This window comes from Aotus nancymaae, unplaced genomic scaffold (genome assembly GCF_030222135.1).
Source record: "Aotus nancymaae isolate 86718 unplaced genomic scaffold, 86718_ANA_hifiasm-v0.15.2.pri h1tg000011l, whole genome shotgun sequence".
Lineage (NCBI taxonomy): Eukaryota > Metazoa > Chordata > Mammalia > Primates > Aotidae > Aotus > Aotus nancymaae.
Genome location: NW_026988422.1, coordinates 16,105,302 through 16,121,035, shown reverse-complemented (window position 1 = coordinate 16,121,035; position 15,734 = coordinate 16,105,302). Strand labels below are relative to the sequence as shown.

Sequence of the window (15,734 nt, the reverse complement as noted above, 5' to 3'; positions counted from 1 at the left end):
ACAGGAATAGTGCCCTTATAGAAGCTTGCTTATACTCTGTCTCTTGGCTCTCCATCGTGTGAGGACACAATAAGAAAACTAGTGTACTATACACAAACCAGGACAAGGGCATTCACAAGAACCTGGTCATACTGGCATTCTAATCTCAGCCTTCTCAGCCTTCAGAACTGTGAGAAATACATTTTTGTTGTTAAATTCTGTTGTTTAACCCAATCTATGATGATTTGTTATTATTGCAGCCTGAACTAAGATATCAAGTATTTTGGACTTTGATTTTTCAGGTCCAATATGAATAACTTTGATTTTTCAGGTCCATCATGAATAACTCATGATGAAGTGTATACATTTTTGTTATCTGCAGTAATCAGATTTATATCTTGACTGTATTTGAAGGGGTTTTCAGATGCTGTTTGAATGGTAAAAACAATGATGAATTATCTAAAAGTTGTTGCTGCAATTCTGAGACCTTAAATATATGTTACAAAATTTTAAAAGGCATTAACTATTAATGGCTAAGGAGAAATAGAAGAAGACAGATAAACTTTCATTTGGTTTGGTAGATATTATCATGAGACAAGTTAAACATAGTTGTTTTGTTAAACAAAGAATAGCTTATCTTCATTCTAAGTAGTTTTTAAATACTTAATATATTTTTCTCTCAAAAACTTTTAATGGCTAGTGCATCTATTCTCACAGAATGTTTTTAACTGTTTGCTGACTCATTAGCTATTCATCTGTAGCTAATATGAGGCACTTTTGTTGTGGTTTACAAAAATATGGAGGTTATGTGATTTGGTGCATGCATTTCAGAATTTAGATTGTCTTTTAATAATCAAAAACATGCTTTGCCAAAAATCTAGTATGAATGTGCTCAAAATATCAAGTGCCTTTTGAATTTTTAAAATAAAAACATTCCAACAATAAAAACCCAACAACAAACAAACAAAAAAACCCAGAAGTTGTCTTGTAAACAAAAGTGTTTAGCAGACATCCTTAAACCTCCTTGAGAGAATTTTTAGAACATAAGAGAGGCAGATGCAGAGACCAAGATAGAAAGAGAGGAAATTTCTCCTTGAATTTTTCTTTTAACCAAGGACATTTGGTATTGAGAGGAGAAGGAGGAGAGAAGAAACGTAGAAAGAACATGATTTGTCTCAAAGATTTATTTTGTAATTGTAGCTTATAAAGGTTTTCATTGATAGTGTATGGGAGGGAGAATTGTAAGTTTCAATGCCGACACTTTGAAGAGTTGCCCTGTTGTTGCAGCTGCTTGGGCAGCCTTGCTCAAACATCAATGGTGCATTGTGGCAGTTTGCTCTGCTTCCCTGTTTCTGATGGACGTTCTCCAGGCAGTGAAGGGCAAAGGGGCTGGCAATGCTGGTAACTGGCATAATAGGAGTTGCTGGATCAGTTTTGAGTGTATGTGTGTGAACTGAACATTTAATGACAAATTCTGTACTATGGTTAGTCTAAGCTGAGTATCAGAATGTGCTTCATGTTCAATTAATGTAGATTAAATATATTTTTATACTGTCATTTTATAGCATAAGGTGCATAATGTTTAGGGTGCATAATTTGTAGTAGTTGGTAAAAAGGACCAATTCTTGTAGCCTGAAGAAAAGAAATTCAAGATATACTCAGATATAATCACACTGAAATATTTCCATCATAAAATAAATAATTGACTTTTACTGTTCATATTTTATTGTTTTTAAGGATACCTGTACTAAATAGTTTTAGCTGTTTGTGAACATCTGTTCTGATTTTTTTATTTGCTTTCTTTTGTGTGTTTACAAGAACACTCTAATTTACTATTTTAGAATCATAAACTTTTGGAAGAGATTTGAAAAGTCACCTTATACTGAATAGATAGAGCCATTACTTTACAGAATATGACATAATGTTCAGAGGTGATACAGAGAAGGCAGAGATGATGAACGAATATTTTGCCTATATTTTTCGTTGCCACCAATAGTAATCTTCAAATTAGAAGAAATGAATGGAAATCAATAAATTGGTTAATAGAAGACTATTTTGACAAATTTAAAATCAAAGTTTGATAACTTTTATTCAAGAATGATAATGACCATAATTTTTTTTTGGAAAAATTGCTTATTTATATAATTTGTGTTTTTCGAAGCATCACAATGCATATATTCACTGAATCCTTATGGCAATCTTGAAAAGTAAACAGGGATGACTATTTGCATTTTACAGGTGAGGAAACCAAAATGAAGTAACTAAAAAGTTTTAAGCAATAGGCAGTGGGTCATACCTTTTCACTTATTCCCATTTACTAAACACAATACTCCAAGAAAATGTTATTATCTCCATTTATAGATGTTATATTATAACATCTATAATATATTATATTAATTTATATATATTATATATATATAAAAATGCAACTCTTCAAAGTGTCGGCATTGAAACTTAAAATTCTCCCTCCCATACACTATCAATGAAAACCTTTATAAGCTACAATTACAAAATAAATCTTAATTGTTATTAATTAATAATTATTAATTGTTATAATATATTAATATAATTAATATATTATAACATCTATAATATATATAATATATTATAACATCAGTTATAATATATTAACTGAAAGTAAATATATTTTTTTCAAGCCACACTGCTGTCCATCAGAGCAACTGGAATCCAAACCTATAGACTTTTGCTCCAAATTCTGTACTTTTTTCATTGATCATCATAACTTCCAGAAATAATCACATTTGGAGAATTTGAAGATATAAAATAATGGATACATGCAAATATATAAAATGTTAAAGTTGAATTCTCTAACCTACAGAGTTAACTATATCTCCTGCAAAATTCTGAAATATTGAATATATTATTTGTGAGTATGTAGAAAGTAAGGTGTTTGCTAAGAGCTACATCATTGTTTTACCAAGAGCAAGTCATGTGATACTAATCTCATTTCTCCTTTTTTGATAAAGTTAACTAGGTTATTCACCTAGAAAATTTTGCAAACATACGTATATTGGTGTAAACAGGGATTTGACAAAATTATGGCAGTAGATTCAGAAAGATTCATAAGTTATTTGAAAAACCTCACCCATGTAGTCATGTTTAATTTTGTTTTCTGAGGCAAATATTTGTGAGTAGCCTACTAAATACAAAGCAATTTACTATCCATTGTGAGTTATCTTTTTGAAAAAAGAGAGTAAAACATGGAAGCTCCTTTCAAGAACTTAATTGCTTAGTATAGAAGTTAAAAAGAAAAAATATAAATCACATAAATGCCCTGTGATGAGTATCTTAAGAAAGCATCTTCTTGCATGGATCATGGGGAAAGCCTTCCTGTAGAGGTGGCATTTTAACTGAAATTGAATTATGGATAGGGTTTGCATATAAAGAAATGGGGAAGAGGTTTGCAAGTGATAACATTACCTCACATTCATTGACTATATATTGTTTCTTTTGTTCTTCATGACAATCCTTTAGAGATAGATTCTATATTATTATTTATACATAGACATGATAATATGAAGTATTTAAGTATTTAAGAATAACTTGCCTTATAAACTAGTTGGGTCAGGATTTGAACTTAGACAGTTTGCCCTAGATTTCATTCTCTTAAAAATAGAATCAAGAAAATGGGTGTTAAAGGTGGTTGTTTGAGTAGCGATACACAGTTCAGCATGACTTGAATATAGGTATGCCCAAAGGAGGATGGTAAGTGACCTTGTTTGATCTTGTTATCTTCAATAGTATTTTATATATCAGTGGTTTGGGTGAGAAGGAATTCGTATACAATTTTCAGATTATTCAAAGATGAAACACTGAATAAATATAATTCCTGTATTTTATTACAAAATATTAACAACATAACCAGATACCACATAAAAGACATGGTTCTTGAAAATAAACCCTGAAATTTACATGACATAATAGAGAGTGGTATACATTTAAAAGTAATATCTTCTTCTGTTGCATAGAAAAAATGTTATGCTTGGATATACTTTCCTGATCATAATATACAGAAGGGAAACCTAAACAGAGCACAGTGATCACACAGAGATTAGGAGATAGAAATTCAAATTCAGGGAGATGAGGCAGAGGGATTTGCAGGTAGAATACTGGAGGAAAGGAGATATGCAGACAAGGAGCTTCAGAAATCTGTAAAGGGATTGTCTTGAGCCTATTGAATACTGAATATTAAACTGTGCATACTTTGGGTAAACCTCTAGAAGGCTGGCAAAGAACAACCAGAGAGCTGAAAGGTGAAGCTCTCCCAGAGCTTTTGAGGGTTGGAAGTGTTTGAGTTTTTTTCAGCCAACATGGAGAGACCATGTTAATAGCCAGGGAAATGAGACCCCAGAAAGGATAACGCCTTTTCAGAAGGGCCTAAAAAGCCTGCCCTAACAGAGCTTAAGGATAAGACTCAAAAGAACCAAATTGATCTGCAAGCTATTAACCAGCCTGCCAGAAAAATGTCTAATACTTTTTCGGGGAATTCAACAAAATTTAGCACTCAACAACAAAATGTTTATGATGAATGACATCAAACTAAAATTAAAGCTGGAAAATGTGACATGTAACCAGGAAAAAAATTACCCATGAAAAAAGATTCAGAAATGTCAGAGATGATGGAATTAGAAGAAAAATATTTTGTAACAGCTATTATAAATATGATCAAGGATTTAAAGGAAAACTTGACTATGATGAGGAGAGAAATGAGTGACATAAAAGGTAACTAAATAGAACTTTTTGGGATGGAAAATATATTTGAAATGAAAAAAATTACTACATTGGTATAACAGTAAATTAGATACTACAGAAAAAGGATTAGTGAATATGAAGACATAGCAATAGAAACTATCCAATCTGAAGCACACTCACAATCTGAGAAAAAAGATGGAAACAGACACACAAATAGAACCTCAGAGATTTATGGGACACTATCAAGCGGTTTAACATGTATGTTAGTCCCAAAAAGGAGGTGGGGAAGGAAAGCAGAAAAATTACTTGGACAATTAAAGGTTAAAAGGAAATATATATATATACACACATACACACACACATATATATATATAAAATATATATATCATATAATTATATATAATATATAATATATGTATATTTGTATATAATATATACATTTATATGTATAATATATAATATATGAAATATATAATATATAATTATATGTTAAATTATATAATCTATATATAATACATATAATTATATAAAATATATTTATGAATATATAAATATATAATTAATAAATATATATTTATATATAATTATGTATGTTTATAAATAAATATATAAATATATATATATATATATATATATATATATATATATGGAGAGAGAGAGAGAGATGGAGTCTTGCTCTGTTGCCCAGGATGGAGTGCAGTGGCACAATCTTGGCTCACTACAGCCTCTGCCTCCTGGGTTCAGGCGATTCTCCTGCCATAGCCTCCTGAGTAGCTGGGACTACAGGCTGCCCCCACCACGTTCAGCTAGTTTTTGTATTTTTAGTGGGGTTTGCCATGTTGGCCACACTGGTCTGGAATTCCTGACCTTAAGTGATCTGTCCGCCTCAGCCTCTGAAAGTGCTGGGCTTATAGGCATGACCCACCATGACCGGCCGCTGAAAATATTTCAAATTTGACTAAAACTATATTTACAAAGATCTAGAGATTTCAACTATAAGAGGAGAAAAATGAAGGAAATGACAACAAGACACATGATACTGAAATTGTTGAAAACAATTGATAACAAGAAAAATCTCAAAAAGAGACAGGAAGTGGAGGCATCATATATAGTAGGAAGACACAAATATCAAAGACTTCTTGTCAGAAACAATATATACTAGAAGACTTAGAATTACATTGATATGGTTTGGCTATGTCCCCATCCAAATCTCATCATGAATTGTAGTTTCCATAATCTCCATGTGGTGGGAAGGACCCGGTGGGAGGTAATTTAATCACAGGAGTGGTTACCTTCATGCTGTTCTCATGATAATGAGTGAATTCTCACAAGATCTTATGGTTTTATAAGGGGCTTTTCCCTCTTTTGCTCAGCACTTCTTGCTGCTGCCAAGTGAAGGATGTGTTTGCCTCCTCTTCTGTCATGATTATAAGTTTCCTGAGGCTACCCCAGCTGTGCTGAACTGTGAGTCAATTAAACTTCTTTCCTTTTTAAATTACCCAATCTTGGGTATGTCTTTATTAGCAGCGTGAGAACGGACTAATACAGACATCTTTAAAATGCTGAAAGAAAAAGAGAGTCAACCAAGAATTCTATAAAATAAAGACTTTTTGAGACATAAAATTTGAAAGAGAAATTATCACCCACAGACATGCACTGCAAGATGTGTTAATGGAGGTTCTTCAGGAAGAAGGAAAGTGATTCCAAATAAGATGGAAATTTATAATAACAAAAAGTAAAGAAGAATACCAGAAATGGTAAATATATGAGTAAATATAAAACAGTTTTAAAAAAAATTTATTTAAAAGATAATCAACTCTTTGCAGCAAAAAACACGAAAAACAAAAAACAATACATTGTATGTTATAGAGTAGTAAGATGTTTGACATAAATTACATAAATAATTGGAGCTTGGAAATTGAAATGCATTGTTGAAATGGTCTGATATTATATATGAAGTGGTATATTATTATTTCATGGCAGCATTGATAAGTTAATGTTACATATTGAAAACCCTATAATAATTACTACAGAATAATGATACATAACTAATAAGGCCAAAATGGAGTAAAATGGAACATTGATTACTCAACTAATTCAAAAGGAGGCAGAAAAAGAGAAAAAAAACCACATGAGACCGAAAATAAATAGGAAGTTAATGGATTTAAACTTACTCATATTAATAAATGCAATGACAAAAATTGCAGTCAGTAATTGCAATAACGATTGCAATAGAAGCTCATCCACCAGAGGTGTTGGAGAAGACAGAAGGATGATGAGACAGTGTTAACTTTTTTATACTATAATAATTTTGAAATTTATGTTTAAGTAATTAGAGTATGCAGATTATTTATATTATCAACAGAGAATTTATACAAGTACCTATATTCTGGAGTAGATAAGCTCAAAGTATGCTACAATAGAATGACTCCAACTCCTGGAGGCTCTCATTAGATACTAACTTGTTATTGTTATGTAGCTACACCTCAGTCCAAATTTTCTGGTTAAGTAAAAGAGAATAAATTATTTCTTATTCTACTTTTTTGCTCTTTATTTTCTCATATTATGCCCAAACACTCTGTAATGAAATATGGATAACCACCAACATAAATGATATACCATAAAATTTGGTAAGATTTGGCTATTAAAGAACTAGGTAGCTGTATGATTTATTATTTTCTGAACAGAAGATCCACTTGAAGCTATCCACATACCCCCAGGCAACCATTAGTGTAGTTCTGTATTTTAAAAATAAGTTTTGAAGAGAAGACACTTTTTAAAACACAAAAATGGCAATATATAATACATATTATTCTGTAAGCTAACTTTTTTAAACACAAAAATATGAGAGATGTTTGTTTTTCAAGTATTTATGTGTATCAGTGTCCATGACTTTTTGCAAATCATGAGTGACTTGTATGATTATTTCTATAGGATAAAATCATTGCCAGGTTGCAGGGATATGGGGGAGCACATATAAGATTATGATACATATTACCAGAGTACTCTTCAGAAATTCTTTACCTCTCACAGGGTTGTATTAGTTTCTCTACACTCTCACTGATACTAAACATTTCTATTTAAGCTAAGGTTAAAAAGCGATACCCATGACCTTTTGATTTTATATTTCCTTTGTTTTTTGAGCATCTCTTTATATGTTTACTAGTCATTTGAACTTCTGTGAAATTTCTATTCAGTTACTTGCATGTTTTTGTTTTATTTTGCTGTAAAAATTGCTTTACAGACTCCCATACATGGTTATATATATCTCTCATTATTTTGTAAAACTATATTTAAGATACAAACTTTTTGAAATGTAGAAAGTATTTTCATCCTTTTGGCATTTGACTTATATGGAATCATTTTCTAAGATGTTTTCAATTTTTATATAGTCATATCTCTCAGTTTTTTGAGGGTTTCTTTACCTTGGAATTTGCTAAGGAACATTTTTCTACCCTAAAACTATAAAAATATTCTTAGTGTTTTCTTATAATAATTTTATTGTATTGTTTACTATAATTAATTTCAATTGTCTGTATTTATTTTAGTGTGTGAATTTCACTTGCTTAGTTGATGAAGTAAACATGAGCTCACAAAAGATTATGAATCATGATAAACTTCTGTGATTGATAATGGTAAAGTTATAATATTAATAGAAAAATATGACATTCATTTAGCTTTTACTGTCTTCTAGGGACAGCGTTTTTTCTATTCTTTATTTTTACAACAATGCGCTATATTAGATATTAGTATCTCTATTATCATATTGTAACATTGAAGAAACAGATTTAGTAGCTAACCCTGATTTGTCATAGTGGGTGTTTGCTATCTATTGTCATATAACAAATTACAACAGACTTAGCTTAAAATAACAAATATTTATCTCACTATTTCTGTGGGTCAGGAATTTGGGAGCTGCTTTATGGGGTGCTTCTAGCTCAGAACCTCTTATAGGTTGCAGGGAAGATATTGGCCAGGTCAGTGGTCATCTAAAGACTAGAGAATCTGTTTCCAAAATGGCTTAATCCTATGGTTCTTGTAGGAAGTCTCAGTTTCTGACCACAAAGTCCTCTCTCTAGGGTTGCTTGAGTGTACTAATGACATAACAACTGATTTCTCCCAAAGCTAGTAATCAGTGAGAGAGAGAGAGAGAGACAGAGAGAGAGAGAGAGAAACAGAGAAAAAGAGAGAGGGGTTTCAAAGAGGGAGCAAAAGTTTGTAAGTTGGGGGTGCAAAAGTTTGTAGGTTAAAATTACTCTGTGTCTATGTATATATTAGCGATAAGAGAAAGAAGTCCAACAAACTGGGACCTGCATTATGTACATGGCTTTGTCTCAAGCAACCCTGGGAACGTTTATCTGTTGTCAGGAAAACATGTACTCCTATAAAAGTTCTGATTTCTGTTAGAACTCAGACCTGAGATTGAAGACCTTCTGTGTGAATTAGCAGGTGAACTGAGGCAAAACCTTATACTTCTAATAATTAATTTCTGCATTTTCCTGATGCGTCTGTCACTGTAAGAGTAACATATTAAGTGTGAAAAGTATAAAGAGCTAAGAAAAATCAAAATTATTGTGTTACTTTTGTAAATAGGTATTAATAGAATATTATTTATGAATAGGATATTCATAATCTCTCTATGAGCCAACCTGAGAGCCATTCCTAGTTTTTTATTTGTTTTGTGTTTTATAATAATCAGAGTGTCAAATCAATTGAAAATTTGTGTTATCTAAGTAATTGTTGCTTGCATGATAATGGGTAACCTTATACATTACTCCTGCTTGGCAAATAATACATTATACATTAATAATTTTCACTTGGACTATGTAGACTTAGCCTAGAAAGACTCAAAATACAACATGCTATAATGTTCTAATGGAATACTTGACTGGGAAAAGATCTGAGTTTGGGTTCTAAGCAACTAATAATTGCAAAAATGGGAGATAATTCATACAATCTATCTAAGCCTAAGTTCTTCATTTTTAATATTAAGACGTTGGTTGAGAACCTCACAAACTTGCTATGATTCAGATTGTTGAGCTTAAATGAGCAAGGTTTAAAGAATAAACTGGATGACTATGGTTATTTCAGCGATTTCCTAAAAATACAGATGAAAAAGAACAACCTATGTTGAAAGTTTACATGTTGCTTTTTATTGCCCCCATAAACAGATCATTTGATATTTTTATCATAATAATAAATTTTTTTCACAACTATTTCTCTATAGTTTGTTTCTTCTTCAGTTGAGTCATAGGCTTTCTGTCTTGAGCATGTGAAAAGCATTGTATATTTCAATGCCTCACATGTTAAAATTCTGAATATTTAATTTTACAAAGCAGATATTGACTAATGAGAGACAATGGGCTGTGATTATGCCTACAGAGTAAAGAACTAATTTAAACAATTTAACATGAAAGCCCAATTTAATTGAAATTACAATCATTAGTAGTTTATGGGAAAAAGAGTTTTTTGCAATATAGTGATAAACCAACCATAAACTAAACCAAATGAAAACTTTGCAACCAATACATTTGTACCAATACATTTTGTTATTATCAACCTTTTTTCCTCTTTGTTTTTCTGGATATTATAATATTACATCTCTTAGATGTTTCATTCAGAATTTAAGTATAATTGATGGTTTATGGGGCATTCAGATAACTTAAGCAGAGAGAAAAAATTATTTGCAACTTTCAATATGGAAATTCTTAAATTATAGAATGAATATGTATTATAATGAAAGTTAGGATGAAATACAGTAGAATCTCATCAATAAATGTAAGTTAATATATGCATATTTAATTTATACAGATTTAACCATATGCATTCATTTGAAAAAGAAATATATATCAATTATTGAGCAAGTACTCTCACCATTTCACTTAAATAAGCTCTTGCTGATTAGTGAACTCACCACTCTGAGTAAGATTGGAGTTATGGCTGGCTTCCATCCCTGTTTACTTCTCAGGATGTGGACATCTTGCCATTCTGAATGATTCGAGTATTTGATGACACTAAAAATATATATAGCTTTGACATAAAACCAGTTCAATACTTTATATGGTTTTGAACTGAAATAAAAACAAAACAAAGCAAAACAAACAAACAAGAAATAGTTCCAATGATGAAGGAAAAGAAAAGCTCTGTTGGATTTATAGAGAAGAGGTATAGTCTCCAATGTGTTACATCTTTTAAAGGGATAGATCCAATGTTTTACAGTAGTATTTCTCTTGTTTGGATTTCACAGAACAACATAGGCTTTGTTTTGTACTTCTTTATCTGTATTAACAATATTTAGTTCAGGGTGAATTACTATTCTTGAAAGGGGGGCTAAAATGGCTAACTCACAGCAGAGAGAATTATGGACAGAGATTTCAGCACTCAGATGAGCCTTTACTGTAGATTTTTCTATAGAGTACAAAATGAATAACCAGAGAAATTGATTAGCTATAAAGATTTTTTGAAATTAATTAAAATTCAATTAAAGAGTGAAAATTATTAATAACAAAAACAATTCAAACATCAAAATGTTTACGGTGCTCATTTTGCAGTGATGTGAATAATTTTATCTTCTGAAATTTCTAGCTTTTTGCATTTTCTAAGTTTCCTATAATAGCATTTATAATTTACAGTGAAAATTAGATATACCTCAAATATTATGATAAAACTCACAGTAATTTAAATTTATGATTTCTTAAATTAGCTCACTTTGTGTGTGTGTGTGTGTGTGTGTGTGTGTGTGTGTGTGTGTAGGATAATCAGTGATAGGAATGAAACTCGACAGGCTTCTTCCTGAACAAGATATTTGTCTTTTAGTTAAACTTTGCAGGAGGAAAGATGATGAATTTCCATTTATTAGTACAATATAATTACAATCTCATGTCTTTGACTCCATATTTATTTAGTATACAAGATAGTACTGTGATCTAGGCTTTTTTTTTTTTTTTTTTTTATGAGAAAGAGTCTCACTCTGTCACCCAGGCTGCAGTGCACCAGCACAATTTCGGCTCACTGTGATTCTTCTGCCTCAGTCTTCCGAGTAGTTGGGATTACAGGAGTGTGCCACCACGCCCAGCTAATTTTTGTATTTTTAGTAGAGACAGTGTTTCACCATGTTGACCAGGCTGGTCTCTGATCTTCAACTCCTGACTTCAGGTGATCTGCCCGCCTTGACCTCCCAAAGTGCTGGGATTGCAGGCATGAGCCACCATGCCCATCCTAGGCACTTTTATCTTTAGAAAGTTTATATATCATTAAATTGTGGCTAAAGCCTCATCAATTAAGATTTCACTGATATGCTTTGGCTCTGTGTCCACCCAAATCTCATGTTGTATTGTGATCCCCAATGTTGGAAGAGGGACCTCGTGGGAGGTGATCGGATCATGGGTGCAAATTTCCCCCTTGCTATTCTCATGATAGTGAGTTCTTACCGAGATCTAGTTGGTTAAAAGTGTGTATACTTTCCTCCTTGCTTTCTGTTTCCTGTTCCTCCATGGTAAGACATGCTTGCTTACTCTTCAACTTCTGCCATGATTCTAAGTTTTCTGAGGCCTCCCAGCCACGCTTCCTGTACAGCCTGTGGAACTGTTAGTCAATTAATCCTCTTTTCTTCATAAATTACCTAATCTCAGGTATTTCCTTAGAGCAGTGTGAAAGTGGATGAAGACAGAAAATATAATTATAAATTTATGATAATTGAAAAAAGAACTTGATGAAATTTTCTTACAAATGAGGGGTTTGTCAAACACAAATATGGCCAGCATTTCTAGAATGATTTCTTTCCAATTTAGGAGAACAAACTGTTTTGAAGATATTACTGTAACAACATTAATTCCTATCCCAACTGTAAGGCTGGCTGCCTCACCAGGAGTTAAATGGACACACTTATCTCTCCTCATGCCGGCCTCTCCATGCTGACACACTTATCTCTCCCCATGCTGGCCTCTCTATGCTGGCTCCCCATACCCACTCCTGCATTCCTCACTCGACCCCTTCAAAATTTAAAAAGCCCGCCAAAGATTTGTCCAACGGCAGCTTAACATTGAACTCCCCAGCTGGTCAGCCCACCAGTAGTCCCACCTGGCAACCAATGGCAGCTCGCCCTATCAGCACCTTGACTTCCTTTCACCAATGAAACTGTCTGCTCTTTGTTTCCCTAGTGATCAATCAAACCCCCTAACCAATGAAACTGTCTGCTCTTTGTTTCCCTAATAATCAATCAACCCTCCTCACCAATGAAACTGTCTGCTCTTTGTTTCCCTAAGGACCAATCAATTACCTCCACTCCCTATAAAACCCCGCAGCCTGAGAACCCCAATGCGACTTCTCTGGCCCCTTCCCGGACCACAGAACCTCGCCCGGGAGCTGAATAAATTGGATTCCCATTTTCTTACACTGGCCTCAGTTTCCTCATTTTGACTCGGCAATATACCTTACACCAACAATTTACTAATCAACAATTCTTACTACTCATGTATTCATTTAAAAAATAACCTTTTAATAGTAATCCTGGCTCCTATTAGCTTTCATTTGTTAGTCTCTAAACTCCTACCCATCTATCATACCTTAGCTTAAACACCACTTTCTCAGTGAAATCTTCTTAAGAATGCCAAATTGTTTTTTCCTCAAATGCTATCATGGAATTTCATTTTTCTCTCCAAAATCTATTCATAGTTATATAATAATTTTATGATTATTGATTGATGTCTGGTTCCCACAAGGTATTAGTTATATGACAATGAAATTGTGTCTGTTTTTTCTTCTCATTGTCATCGTAGGAACTATACAGTACCCAAAACAGAGTAGGACCTTAATATTTATTTAATTATGTAAATATGTGAATGAATTATTGAATGAACGTACCCAGCAAAAAAGTTAGCCAAGATATCCTAAGCTTTACATTTTAGTATTATAAAATTTCAACTCAATCATTAATAATTTAAATAACAGCATTTTGGAATTTCTGAGTATTGGAATTGAAATTTGTACCTGAAATGAAAGATTGTGCTAAAAAATTATAGATCATTTTTTTAAAAATAATATTTTGTAATTTTGTCTTCCTATGATTTTTGGATTGACTTTGGTTTTCTGTTGTTCTAATAGAGTTGTAGAGTAGCTTTCATCTTATTACTCTTCCTTTTTTTTTTGTTTGAGACAGAGTTTTGCTCTTGTTGCCCAGGCTGGAGTGCGGTAGTGCCATCTTGGCTCACTGCAACCTCCACCTCCTGGTTCAAGCAATTCTCCTGCCTCAGCCTCCAGAGGAGCTGAGATTACGGCACACACCACCACTCCCAGCTAATTTTTGTATTTTTAGTAGAGATGAGTTTTCTCCATATTGGTCAGGCTGGTCTCAAACTCTCAACCTCAGATGATCTGGCTGCCTCGATTACCGTCCTTTAATTGTTATCCTTTTCTGTAGGGAAAACTACACAGTGATATTTTAATCATATGTCCATATCAGTGGACATACTGATTATAGCCTTTAATCAGAACTATCATCTACACATAAACGTTTTGGTGAAAAGTTCCCTAAGTTTTCATGCCAATTAGCCTATATGCGTGTGATGGTATGTGATTGAATATTTATTGTAGGGATTATACAAAGTGAAATAAAATTTAAGAATTCATTGTGAGATTCAGGGGACCAATCATAGGAATGCATATATTCTTAAAGTATCATAATTTGTAAAATATATGTTTTTACATAAAAAACATAAAAGTGTTTGATAATATAATTCTAGTTTTAATTTCTAAGAGAAGATGAAGAGAGCTTAATTCATTCACGTAAATTAATTATTTATTTATCAAATTTCATACATGCCCCCAAATAAGGTAACTCTAAGTCAATGAATTTCGTATTTTATTGTAAAACACCCTTTTGAAGGGAGCTTTAGATATGAGAGACAAATATTTGCTTATGATTTCATAACATATGCATCATTATAACTAAAGTCATGTAAAATATTTCAACTTACTAATATTAAGTTTCAATCCTAACTTTATGAAAGTTTTATTCATATTCTTCACATACATTTATAACATTAGTACCTTTTCAATGTTTTCTGAACCACATCATTTTTGGTTTTACCTAAGTTATTTTAGTTATAACATTTTTAAATTCATCTTTGATACTGTCACTTAAAATTTAATCAGAAGATACAAATACCATTTCCATAACACTAGGGGAACTTTTATCAACACTTGTTTCTTAAGCATATATTTATGATCTCTACCATGTCACTATATAATCTTTTGGTTGTTTTATATGATGTTTGAAAGGCATATTTAAATTGGCATCTAATACTTGCAATTTTGAGAAACAAATTCCAGGAATAAAAACTAAACTTGTATCACATTTTATTTTGCCTCTGTTTTTAACTCTTCCAGCAGATTGACCTCTAAATCCATGACAAAACCAATACTGATCGAGGTCATTTCTTGCTAATACATCTTTCCTAAACACTACTTTGTTGTTTATAAAAAAGTAATTGGAAGTGTGGTACATAATATGAGAGTCTTTCTTCTGAGAAATAACATTGAGTAAACAGTTTGCTTTATACAAGTTGAGCATCCCTAATCCGAAAATCTGAAATAAAATACTCCAAAGTCCAAAACTTTTTGAGCACTGGCATGACACCAGAAGTGGAAAATTTCACACCTAACTTCACTTGAGAGGTGCACAAAATTATTAAAAAAATATTGTATAAAATTACCTTCAGGCTACATATATCAGGAATATGTGAAACATAAATTTTGTGTTTAGACTTGGGTTCTATTGTAAGAATATTTCATTATGTGTATGCAAATATTCTAAAATCTGAAAAAATCTGAAATACTGGATAAGGAATTATCCTTATCCTTATAAGAATAAGGAATACCCAGCTTGTATTCTGAAATATATTATATATATTTAGTCAATACTTGTTATTTGTGTAGATGCTAGAAATACAAAAGTAACCACCAAATACCGTTTTTCTTCAAGAACGTATGGCATAGTGGGAGAGACAAGCAGGCCATTGGACATTTTCAATATCCTATAATAA

General features: G+C 32.2%; 1 protein-coding gene across 20 annotated transcripts in view; it reads left to right on the top strand.

Annotated features, from left to right (window-relative positions):
* Window positions 1–15,734, top strand: part of ZBTB20 (zinc finger and BTB domain containing 20) — an 822,970-nt gene that overhangs the window by 92,942 nt on the left and 714,294 nt on the right. For 4 of the 20 annotated variants that reach the window (XM_064374631.1, XM_064374632.1, XM_064374633.1 and 1 more), the window contains one exon: window positions 6,066–6,156. The exons of the other annotated variants lie outside the window; for them this stretch is intronic. The gene's annotated coding sequence lies outside the window, so the exon portion shown is untranslated. The remainder of the gene's footprint in view (window positions 1–6,065; window positions 6,157–15,734) is intronic. 20 annotated transcript variants of the gene reach the window in all.